This window comes from Bombina bombina, chromosome 12, assembly GCF_027579735.1.
Source record: "Bombina bombina isolate aBomBom1 chromosome 12, aBomBom1.pri, whole genome shotgun sequence".
NCBI lineage: Eukaryota > Metazoa > Chordata > Amphibia > Anura > Bombinatoridae > Bombina > Bombina bombina.
This window is the reverse complement of record NC_069510.1, coordinates 144307181-144319908: the sequence shown is the minus strand read 5'-3', so window position 1 is coordinate 144319908 and position 12728 is coordinate 144307181.

Below are 12728 nucleotides of genomic sequence, written 5' to 3'. Positions count from 1 at the left end.
ATTATGCCCTGAAGGTAAGCTGTGATCCCAAGCTTTGATCTTGGCAATATGTTTGTAGAATAATACATTAACTGAAAGATTTAAAGAACATTTTGAAAGCATCACATGAGATGCAAAAAATCTAGGGGTTGAGCATATTTAAGGTAGGTTTCAGGCCATAAGTAGAAACTGAATATGACAGATTGATTGAAGGTTGTAGAACATGCAGAGTTTTCTCTGTAGCTTGGGATTCTGGTTAGGAACATGCAAATAAGGTTTAGAATGCATCACCTTTCTGTTTGTTAATTCACTTTATTCCTGGATTTCGGTCCTTTCATAGACATACACACACTGGTCTGTCAATGTCATGTGCAGCGTATATCCAGAAACACTGACAGCTAAGCTGTGTTGTATGCAGCAGGTGCAGAAAAGGGTAAGGTTGGCTAGACCTCTAGGCAATTTTGGGTGGAGTCAAGATGGTGTGTGGTGTGTCTGGGTGCCCCAATGAAGAAATGGTGCAGATCAAGGGAGTGGGTGGATGGTTCAGGGGTGGAGCTGGTAATTTATGAGTGTTAAGCATTCTTGGGTGGAATGGAACCCAGAATACAAGGTAGAACTCATTATTACTTAGATCATTCTTGAGGAGAGTCATCATGACCACACACTTCCTTTAAGTGCATATAAGCACAGGAACAGTGGTGTAGTCAAATTCAAAGAAAAGAACCAGGCTCCAGCAACCACAGTAGGCAGAGGAGCAGACAGGAGTGATCAATAGAAGGCCAGGGTGAGGAACCAAACAGCAACCACAGTATGCAAAACAGAAAGAGAAGCAGTCTACCAGGAATGAACAGCAGCTCAATAGCTTGTTCTATGGCCCGGTTGTCACCTGGGTGTAGCTTCTTTCTGCCCAATTGTGCTTTTCACAGAGGATAACTTTCCCGTAGTATATCAGTCTGATCCCGCCAACATGGTCAGTCCAGCCCCGAAATACCAGGCAATTCTCCATTGAACAAGGAAAACCACAGTAGCCATAGGAGCAGATAGAAGTGCAGCCAATAAATAGCAAGCCAGGGTAAAGAACCAAATAGCAACCACAGAAAAGACTGCCGTCAATAGAAAGCCAGGGTAAAGAATCAAATAGCAACCACAGTAGCTAGAAGAGCAGATAGGAGTGCAGTCATATAACAGCTACTAGAAAGTTATTTCAGCTACTGCTACTTCAGAGGCTGCAAAAAGTGCTGCCCCTCTCAATCTGCCGCCATGGGCACATGCCTTGTTTGCCTAGGTGATAATACACCCCTGGGCTCAAGGGAAAACCAGAAAAGTAATCTAAAGTACATGTCTGAGAGTCAGCAACCAGGAAGTCTATCAAGATCAGGTGACAAAGCAAAGAAGCAGGCAAGAAGCCATGTACAGGGAACAAGCCAGGGTCACACCGAAATATGGAAACATAAACAAGAACCCAAGGAACATCACTAAGGAATAATCAAGCCTCAAACAGTGTTCTCAAGGGTCTTCTAAAATAAAACGTCCTGCACCACTTTGGTGCATTTTTTGCTATAAGGTCAACTCAACAGTAATAGCGCTATCTTCAGTATAAACTTCACTGCCTGCACAAAGTTTAGCACTACTGTGGCTGAGCCCCATACAAAACGTAGTGCACCCTGAGTGCTGTATAGTGCTACACCTTGCGTTATGTCCAACAGCTTCACTGCCTCAACACTGACCTTAGCGCACCTCAGGGTATTAGTAGTGCAATTACCCACACCTTGCTTGACACGAGCAGAAGAGCAGCTTAGGGCCTAACACATAGTCTGTAATATCACAGAAATGATAAATTCCAAAAACCATCCAAGGACTATTAACTACAGATGACCTGTATAATCAACAAATACATAATAAAAAGACAATGCAATAGCACAAAGAGGCCTATCTATCAAAGTGTCAACCGCAAATACGCCGGAATTCCACATCGTAATTGTTGCGAGCTTGATCCGACCTAGTTATCAAAGCCTACAGACAGGAAAATGTTGAAATTTGTGACGTAACAAACGAACCGGCGATCTCAATCAGACGCAGATCGATGCTTCCGTCATTACAGATGTTCTGAATACACAATCGGCTCTATCTGACACTTTTTCCCAGTTATCAAAGGTACGCTCGCGTCTTTTCAGACCCAGCGTACCTGGTTTTCAATCCACCACCCTGAAAGCCGTGGATGCCAAAGAAATCAATGGGAGTCTGAAAGCAGTGAAAGCTTATGTTCGATCCTGCAAAATAAAGAAATATAACCCATTGATTTCTATGCTAGAAAACAAGTAATGTTTACACCTAACACCCTAACATAAACCCCGAGTCTAAACACCCCTAATCTGCTGCCCCGACATCGCTGCAACCTAAATAAAATGTATTAACCCCTATTCCGCCGCTCTCCGCCACTGCCGCCACTAAACGTGTTAACCCCTAAACATCTGGCCTACCACATCACCACCACTAAATAAACCTATTAGCCCCTAAACCGTCAGCCCCCCACATCGTCAAAAACTAAATTAAGCTATTAACCCCTAAACCTAACAACCCCCTAATTTTAAATTAAAATTACAACATCGCTATCTTAATATAAATTAAAAGTTACCTAATCTAATGAAATCTTTCAGCCAATAGGAATGCAAGGGACACCATCTTGGATGGCGTCACTTGCATTGAAGTTCCAGTTTACGTCTGCGACCGTATAAAGAGCATGCTCCGTGCCAGATGTCTTCAGGATGGACCCGCTCCGCGCCGGATGGATGAAGACAGAAGATGCCGTCTGGATGAAGACTTCTTGCCTCCTGCATGAGGACTTCTCCAGCTGGATGGATCCTTCAAGCGGGGCTTCAAGAACTGTAAGTGGATCGTCAGGGGTTAGTGTTAGGTTTTCTTAAGGTTTTTTTGGGCGGGTTTTATTTTTAGATTAGGGTCTGGGCATGTAAAAGAGCTAAATGCCCTTTTAAGAACAATGCCCATACAAATGCCCTTTTCAGGGCAATGGGGAACTTAGGTTATTTTAGATAGGTTTTTTTATTTGGGGGGGTTGGTTAGTTGGGTGGTGGGTTTAACTGTTGGGGGGGGGGTTTGCAATGTAAAAGAGCTGTTATCTTTGGGACAATGCCCCACAAAAGGCCCTTTTAAGGTAGTTTATTGTAGGCTAGGGTTTTTTATTTTGGGGGGCTTTTTTATTTTGATAGGGCTATTAGATTAGGTGTAATTCTTTTTTATTTTTGATAATTTGGTTGTTTTTTCTCTGTCGTAATTTAGTGTTTGTTTTTTTGTAACTTAGTGTTTGTTTTATTCTGTAATTTAAATAATTGTGTATTTAAATAATTTGAGTAGGGTTAGGTTTCTTTAATATGTAATTTAGTTTATTTAATTGGTATTTTAATTTAATTGTAGTATAATAGTTAAGGTACGTTAATTAATAGTTTAAAATAGTTTATTTTAATTGCAGAGAATCAGCAGAGGTCGTGGCTATGAATGTCAGGAACTCTTTATTGACTGTCATTTTCTCATCTGGCATCTAAAAAAATAATAATCAATTCCTCTCCTAGTTTAATTATGCACTTAACAAGGGCATGGTAATTACACGAGCACGGGGTATGAACATGCCACAGACATGAGGAATGTGGAATTTATGTGTTAGAGAAGCAGAAGGTTTTGTTTATTTTCTTTTTTTACACAAGATTAGTTCTCACTAACTTCTGTTTTTTTCCTGTATTTTTTTGGTTCCTCTTGGTATTCTGTAACACATTTTTATATTTCAGCATTGATATATGTACCACTTGGTTACTGATTATTTCAGTGTTCTTCCCAGGACCTATTAAGAGCTAGATTACAAGTGTAGCACTTTTTATTGCTCCCGTATTACAAGTTTTTGCTTGCAATCTAACTTGACGTGCACCAAAAAGCCGAAGTTTGAATATTGTGACAGTGTTAACGTATTTCCCCATAGATTACAATGGAGTGTGAAAAGTGAAAAAACCACACCCTTACTTGCGTGCAAACCCGATTGCATTTTATCTAGTGTGCTAACCTGACATGAAATATTAATATTTCACAGCAAACACACTCTTAGGACTAAACCACAGTCACTCAGCTGGAGAGGGGGGGGGGTGCAGGCTGAATACGGCCAGAGAAGCCTAACAAAAATTACAAAAACAAAAGAGGAACAGCCGCACAACAAGAGGCACCAGCAAAAAAAGGGCTGAGTAATAATCAATAAAACTTTATTGGTTCGTCATTAAAACAAAGGTGGGTGGCAGGCAAACATCCTGACTAGTTTTGTGCTTTCCTGAGCACTTAGGGGTAGATTTATCAAAGCAATTTGCCTGTAACTGCGGGCAAAATAACGCATACACATATTTATGAAAGCAATCTGCGCCTATAATTGCGCAAATCTGAAAGAAACTTTTTCTCGCACTCCGCTTGCATTTGCCTAGGCGCACGTGCGCGCTCCAGAGTGCACCAATATACATTAGTAATAGGCGTAATTTCACAGCCCGACCTACAAATACACAGTTTCTTATCTATCATTGCTTTGCGCTGATAGGGAACTGAAATATATCCTTAAATTGCGTGTTCTATATTTCGCCATACAGACTGAGGCGAACGCCATTATCATATATGATTTTACATCTTGTGATGCAGTACTTTCTCCTTTTAACTCATTGTTCAAAAGCTCTGCGCCAAGAAGAGGCTGTTATTGCCAGAAATGTGCCCTTCCACAGGTGCATACGGGTACCAAGAGTTTTATATATATATATATATATATATATATATTATATATATATATATATATATATATATATATATACAGGGAGTGCAGAATTATTAGGCAAGTTGTATTTTTGAGGGTTAATTTTATTATTGAACAACAACCATGTTCTCAATGAACCCAAAAAACTCATTAATATCAAAGCTGAATAGTTTTGGAAGTAGTTTTTAGTTTGTTTTTAGTTATAGCTATTTTAGGGGGATATCTGTGTGTGCAGGTGACTATTACTGTGCATAATTATTAGGCAACTTAACAAAAAACAAATATATACCCATTTCAATTATTTATTTTTACCAGTGAAACCAATATAACATCTCAACATTCACAAATATACATTTCTGACATTCAAAAACAAAACAAAAACAAATCCGTGACCAATATAGCCACCTTTCTTTGCAAGGACACTCAAAAGCCTGCCATCCATGGATTCTGTCAGTGTTTTGATCTGTTCACCATCAACATTGCGTGCAGCAGCAACCACAGCCTCCCAGACACTGTTCAGAGAGGTGTACTGTTTTCCCTCCTTGTAAATCTCACATTTGATGTTGGACCACAGGTTCTCAATGGGGTTCAGATCAGGTGAACAAGGAGGCCATGTCATTAGATTTTCTTCTTTTATACCCTTTCTTGCCAGCCACGCTGTGGAGTACTTGGACGCGTGTGATGGAGCATTGTCCTGCATGAAAATCATGTTTTTCTTGAAGGATGCAGACTTCTTCCTGTACCACTGCTTGAAGAAGGTGTCTTCCAGAAACTGGCAGTAGGACTGGGAGTTGAGCTTGACTCCATCCTCAACCCGAAAAGGCCCCACAAGCTCATCTTTGATGATACCAGCCCAAACCAGTACTCCACCTCCACCTTGCTGGCGTCTGAGTCGGACTGGAGCTCTCTGCCCTTTACCAATCCAGCCACGGGCCCATCCATCTGGCCCATCAAGACTCACTCTCATTTCATCAGTCCATAAAACCTTAGAAAAATCAGTCTTTAGATATTTCTTGGCCCAGTCTTGACGTTTCAGCTTGTGTGTCTTGTTCAGTGGTGGTCGTCTTTCAGCCTTTCTTACCTTGGCCATGTCTCTGAGTATTGCACACCTTGTGCTTTTGGGCACTCCAGTGATGTTGCAGCTCTGAAATATGGCCAAACTGGTGGCAAGTGGCATCTTGGCAGCTGCACGCTTGACTTTTCTCAGTTCATGGGCAGTTATTTTGCGCCTTGGTTTTTCCACACGCTTCTTGCGACCCTGTTGACTATTTTGAATGAAACGCTTGATTGTTCGATGATCACACTTCAGAAGCTTTGCAATTTTAAGAGTGCTGCATCCCTCTGCAAGATATCTCACTATTTTTGACTTTTCTGAGCCTGTCAAGTCCTTCTTTTGACCCATTTTGCCAAAGGAAAGGAAGTTGCCTAATAATTATGCACACCTGATATAGGGTGTTGATGTCATTAGACCACACCCCTTCTCATTACAGAGATGCACATCACCTAATATGCTTAATTGGTAGTAGGCTTTCGAGCCTATACAGCTTGGAGTAAGACAACATGCATAAAGAGGATGATGTGGTCAAAATACTAATTTGCCTAATAATTCTGCACTCCCTGTATATATATATATATATATATATATATATATTGATATATTGATTTTTGCAATCTTAAATTACCAACATATGGCAAAAACAGCACAGAACCATTATATAATATAAATATGCGCAAATTTTTTAATAATCAAGACATGGTGGCGTAAATATTTATAGGGATGCACTGTGATAAATAGGGAGTAAATGCTTTTTCCAACAGGCAAAATTTATCATTATTACGCCCCAGCTCACCTGCACAAAGTTACGTCTATTTTTTTATAAATTCAGGCACACATGTGCGCTTCTCGGAGGCGAGCTGGGGCGCAGTTACAGGCGAAGCACATACGGAGTTCGCCTAGCCTTTGATAAATCGACCCCTTAATCATAGGAGTGCAAGAAACTAGTCAGGATGTTTACCTTTGTTTTAATGACGAACCAATAAAGTTATCTTGATTTTTACTCAGCCCTTTTTTTTTGCTGGTGCCTCTTGTTGTGTGGCTGTTCCTCTTTTATTTTTTCAATTAATATTTCACATTCCAATGTTCTTCACATAGAAGAATATGTTCTATTTATTCATAAATACTATTTATATTTGATTTTTTTTGTAAAATCTCTCTCTCTATATATATATATATTTACATGTATAGGTGATTATATATTTATATATAATTATATATATATATATATATATATATATATATACAAATATATATAGGAATACCTATTTATAAATACTTAGAACACATTCCTCTATGTGAAGAACATTGGAATGTGAAATATTTACAGTACAATCACAGTTAAACACTTTATTAAGTTTGAACATTGCATAAATATAATTTTACATGTTTTCAGATGCTGGACTGCAAAGGGCTCCAATGCACTTATGTCTATATATGTGTACATATGTATTTATATGTCTATATATGTGTACATATGTATTTATATGTGTATATATGTGTACATATGTATTTATATGTCTATATATGTGTACATATGTATTTATATGTGTATATATGTGTATATATGTATTTATATGTGTATATATGTGTACATATGTATTTATATGTGTATATATGTGTACATATGTATTTATATGTCTATATATGTGTACATATGTATTTATATGTGTATATATGTGTACATATGTATTTATATGTCTATATATGTGTACATATGTATTTATATGTGTATATATGTGTACATATGTATTTATATGTGTATATATGTGTACATATGTATTTATATGTGTATATATGTGTACATATGTATTTATATGTCTATATATGTGTACATATGTATTTATATGTGTATATATGTGTACATATGTATTTATATGTCTATATATGTGTACATATGTATTTATATGTGTATATATGTGTACATATGTATTTATATGTCTATATATGTGTACATATGTATTTATATGTGTATATATGTGTACATATGTATTTATATGTGTATATATGTGTACATATGTATTTATATGTGTATATATGTGTACATATGTATTTATATGTCTATATATGTGTACATATGTATTTATATGTGTATATATGTGTACATATGTATTTATATGTCTATATATGTGTACATATGTATTTATATGTGTATATATGTGTACATATGTATTTATATGTGTATATATGTGTACATATGTATTTATATGTGTATATATGTGTACATATGTATTTATATTTGTATATATGTTGGTAAATACCATATATACAAATTTAAATACAGATGTACACATACGCACACACACACACATAGATATGTATATATACATAAGAAGGGCAGTAGGTCCAGCACTAGTCAAAAGTTAATAGTAGATAACAAAGTGCACATCCGCCAGAGGGTCCTGTATCACCTCTTACATATGAATCCAAAGGGAAAAAGACAAATGGCGCCAGCACTGTTTCTTAAAAGTTGAAAACCTTTATTGAGGTGTCATCATAGAAGGACAGCAACGTTTCGGGTAACACAAACCCTTAATCGTGCTATGGACTGCTATGCAACACAGCTTTAAATAGGCTAAGTACCTTAATTACAAACATATTAACTCCCTAAGTGCTGAACATTATTACCAAAATACAAATGTTTCTACTGCCATCTACAGGACAAATTTATATATTGCTCATAGTAAAAGTTTTTGCAGTGTTTAATATCCATAATAAGAAAATGTTAAGCACATAAGTAAAGTTAAGCACGTAAGCAGTGATGCATACTTAGATCATGAGATCCAAAATTTAAAAATAGTTACATATATATATATATATATATAGATTTAGTGTGAAAAAATACTATTTATAAAAACAAATGGAGATCATAATCCCTATTGAGACCTATAGGATGCAGAGTTTTAAGATGTTGGATCCACCATACCTCTTTTTTAATTCCAATTCCCTATTACCTCCTATCCTAAATTTTGGGATATGGTCAATTATTTGGAACCTAAGTTGGCTGACAGTATGTCCCATTTCTACAAAATGGGAAGAAACCGGAAGTGTTGTCTCCCCTACATAGCCCCTCCCACAAGGACATTTTAATAAATAGATTACAAAATCTGTGTCACAGGTGTAATAACCATTAATTTCTCGAATTTTTCTATCATTCATTTGTGCTATGTGTTTTCCTTTTATCATGGCATTACATTGTGCACAGTGAAGGCAGGGGTATGAACCTTTCTTAGGGGTTGTTAGATAGGTAATTATATTAGTGTTTGTTCCCCCTATGTCAGCCTTAACTAAAGTGTCCCTAATATTTTTAACCCTTCTATAGGAATGCATAGGGGGAATTTTAAATTCTGGTATGTGAGGATTAAACTTACTTAAAAGGTAACAGTGTTTTTTTTATAATGTTAGCAATATGATCACTATGTGTATTGAACTCAGAGGTAAAAATGACACGCTTAGTGTCTTTCTTTGTTTTACCTTTGTGTCATACAAAGCTTCATTTTTACACATAGTTATCATAGAGGGGGGATATCCTCTTTCCCTAAACTTGTCAGCCATTTCCTCAAGTCTAACATCTTGTATATCCTTATCCTGTACATTTCTGATAGTTCTAATAAATTGGCTTTTTGGAATAGAAGAAAAAACTTTTTTAGGATGATAACTGTTATACTGAAGTAACGTATTGCGGTCAGTGGGCTTGACATACAGATCCGTTATAAGAACTGAATCTTTTTTATATATGACAGTATCAAGGTAATTCACTGAAGTGTATGAAAAATTTAATGTGAATCTCAGACTATCAGCACATGTATTAAGTTCCTCTACAAAATCTATTAAAGATGTTATAGGGCCCTATATAGGATTAGTGGTCATAAATCTTCAATTAGATGTAAAGATAGAACACTTCCGGTTTCTTCCCATTTTGTAGAAATGGGACATACTGTCAGCCAACTTAGGTTCCAAATAATTGACCATATCCCAAACTTAGGAGAGGAGGTAATAGGGAATTGGAATTACAAAAGAGAGAGGTACATTCCTACAGAAGGGTTAAAAATATTAGGGACACTTTAGTTAAGGCTAACATAGGGGGAACAAACACTAATAGAATTACCTATCTAACAACCCCTATGAAAGGTTCATACCCCTGCCTTCACTGTGCACAATGTAATGCCATGATAAAAGGAAAACACATAGCACAAATGAATGATAGAAAAATTTGAGAAATTAAAGGGACAGTCAACCATAGAATTGATATTGTTTTAAAAGATAGATAATCCCTTTATTACCCATTCCCCAGTTTTGCATAACCAACACAGTTATATTAATATACTTTTTACCTCTGTGATTACCTTGTATCTAGGAACCTTCTTCCAGCCCCCTGATCACATGACTGTGACTGTTTATTATCTATTGTCTTAAATTTAGCATTGTATTGTGCTAGATCTTAAATAGCTTTCTGTGCCTGAACACAGTGTTATCTATATAGCCCACGTGTACTTTCTGTCTCTTTGTGTTGAAAGGAGAGTTAAAAAGCATGTGATAAGGCTTATAAATTAGCATATGAGTCTGCCTATGTTTAGTTTAAACTAAGAATAGCAAGAGAAAAAAGCTAATTTGATGATAAAAGTAAATTTGAAAGTCAATTAAAATTAAAAGTCCTATCTGAATAATGAAAGTTTAATTTATACTTGACTGACCCTTTAATGGTTATTACACCTGTGACACAGATTTTGTAATATATTTATTAAAATGTCCTTGTGAGAGGGGCTAAGTAGGGGAGACGACACGCCCCATTAGGGATAGGATTAGTGGTCATAAATCTTCAATTAGATGTAAAAATAGAACACTTCCGGTTTCTTCCCATTTTGTAGAAATGGGACATACTGTCAGCCAACTTAGGTTCCAAATAATTGACCATATCCCAAAACTTAGGATAGGAGGTAATAGGGAATTGGAATTAAAAAAGAGAGAGGTATGGTGGATCCAACATCTTAAAACTCTGCATCCTATAGGTCTCAATAGGGATTATGATCTCCATTTGTTTTTATAAATAGTATTTTTTCACACTAATTGTGTATATATATATATATATATATATATATATATATATATGTAACTATTTTTAAATTTTGGATCTCATGATCTAAGTATGCATCACTGCTTATGTGCTTAACTTTACTTATGTGCTTAACATTTTATTATGGATATTAAACACTGCAAAAACTTTTACTATGAGCAATATATAAACTTGTCCTGTAGATGTCAGTAGAAACATTTGTATTTTGGTAATAATGTTCAGCACTTATGGAGTTAATATGTTTGTAATTAAGGTACTTAGCTTATTTAAAGCTGTGTTGCATAGCAGTCCATAGCACGATTAAGGGTTTGTGTTACCCGAAACGTTGCTGTCCTTCTATGATGACACCTCAATAAAGGTTTTCAACTTTTAAAGGGACAGTCTACCATAGAATTGTTATTGTTTTAAAATATAGATAATCCCTTTATTACCCATTCCCCAGTTTTGCACAACCAACACAGTTATATTAATATACTTTTTACCTCTGTGATTACCTTGTATCTAAGCCTCTGCAGACTGCTCCTTATCTCAGTTATATTAATATACTTTTACCTCTGTGATTACCTTGTATCTAAGCTTCTGCAGACTGCTCCTTATCTCAGTTATAGTAATATACTTTTTACCTCTGTGATTAACTTGTATCTAAGCCTCTGCAGACTGCTCCTTATCTCAGTTATATTAATATACTTTTTACCTCTGTGATTACCTTGTATCTAAGCCTCTGCAGACTGTTCCTTATCTCAGCTATATTAATATACTTTTACCTCTGTGATTACCTTGTATCTAAGCTTCTGCAGACTGCTCCTTATCTCAGTTATAGTAATATCCTTTTTACCTCTGTGATTTTCTTGTATCTAGGAACCTTCTTCCAGCCCCCTGATCACATGACTGTGACTGATTATTATCTATTGTCTTAAATTTAGCATTGTATTGTGCTAGATATTAAATATCCCCCTGTGCCTGAACACAGTGTTATCTATATGGCCCATGTGTACTTTCAGTCTCTTTGTGTTGAAAAGAGATTTAAAAAGCAAGTGATAAGAGGCAGCCCTCAAAGGCTTAGAAATTAGCATATGAGCCTACCTATGTTTAGTTTAAACTAAGAATACCAACAGAAAAAAGCAAATTTGATGATAAAAGTAAATTGGAAAGTTGATTAAAATTAAAAGTCCTATCTGAATAATGCAAGTTTAATTTATACTAGACTGTCCCTTTAAGAAACAGTGCTGGCGCCATTTGTCTTTTCCCTTTGGATTCATATATATATATATATATATATATATATATATATATATATATATATACAAATATGTGAAAGCCCTTTGCAGCCTTTTTTTATAACACCTGAGACCTGAGTCCTTATAATGTTTTTATGCAATTATTTTACAATACTTTTTGTTAGACTGTGCTATTATGAGTGCAACTGTAATTTTAAATATAATTTTGATTTGTGCCCCTTTTCTGTCTCGCGTAACAGTTAACCACAGTTCTGAAGTCGCGCTATCCCATCGGCCATTAAATTAAATTGCGCTCAAGCAAACACGTTTACTTTCAACCTGTGAAAGTGCACGTATGTGTGCAGCTACAGGTACCTTAAAGAGATATTCCACACAAAATTGGAATCCACATGGATGCATTTTAGCTATGAACAGAAGCATTTTGTAATAAACATGCATTGGCAAAAATGCTTCTAATAAACGCTATAGCTGTTTCACAAGTGTATTTAATTATGCACCATGCACCAGCATTTTAAACCCTTGCCAGCTGGTAATGACTCAATTTGTTAATTGCTGACATGAAACAGGTCCCACTGGTGCTTTGAGCAGCTG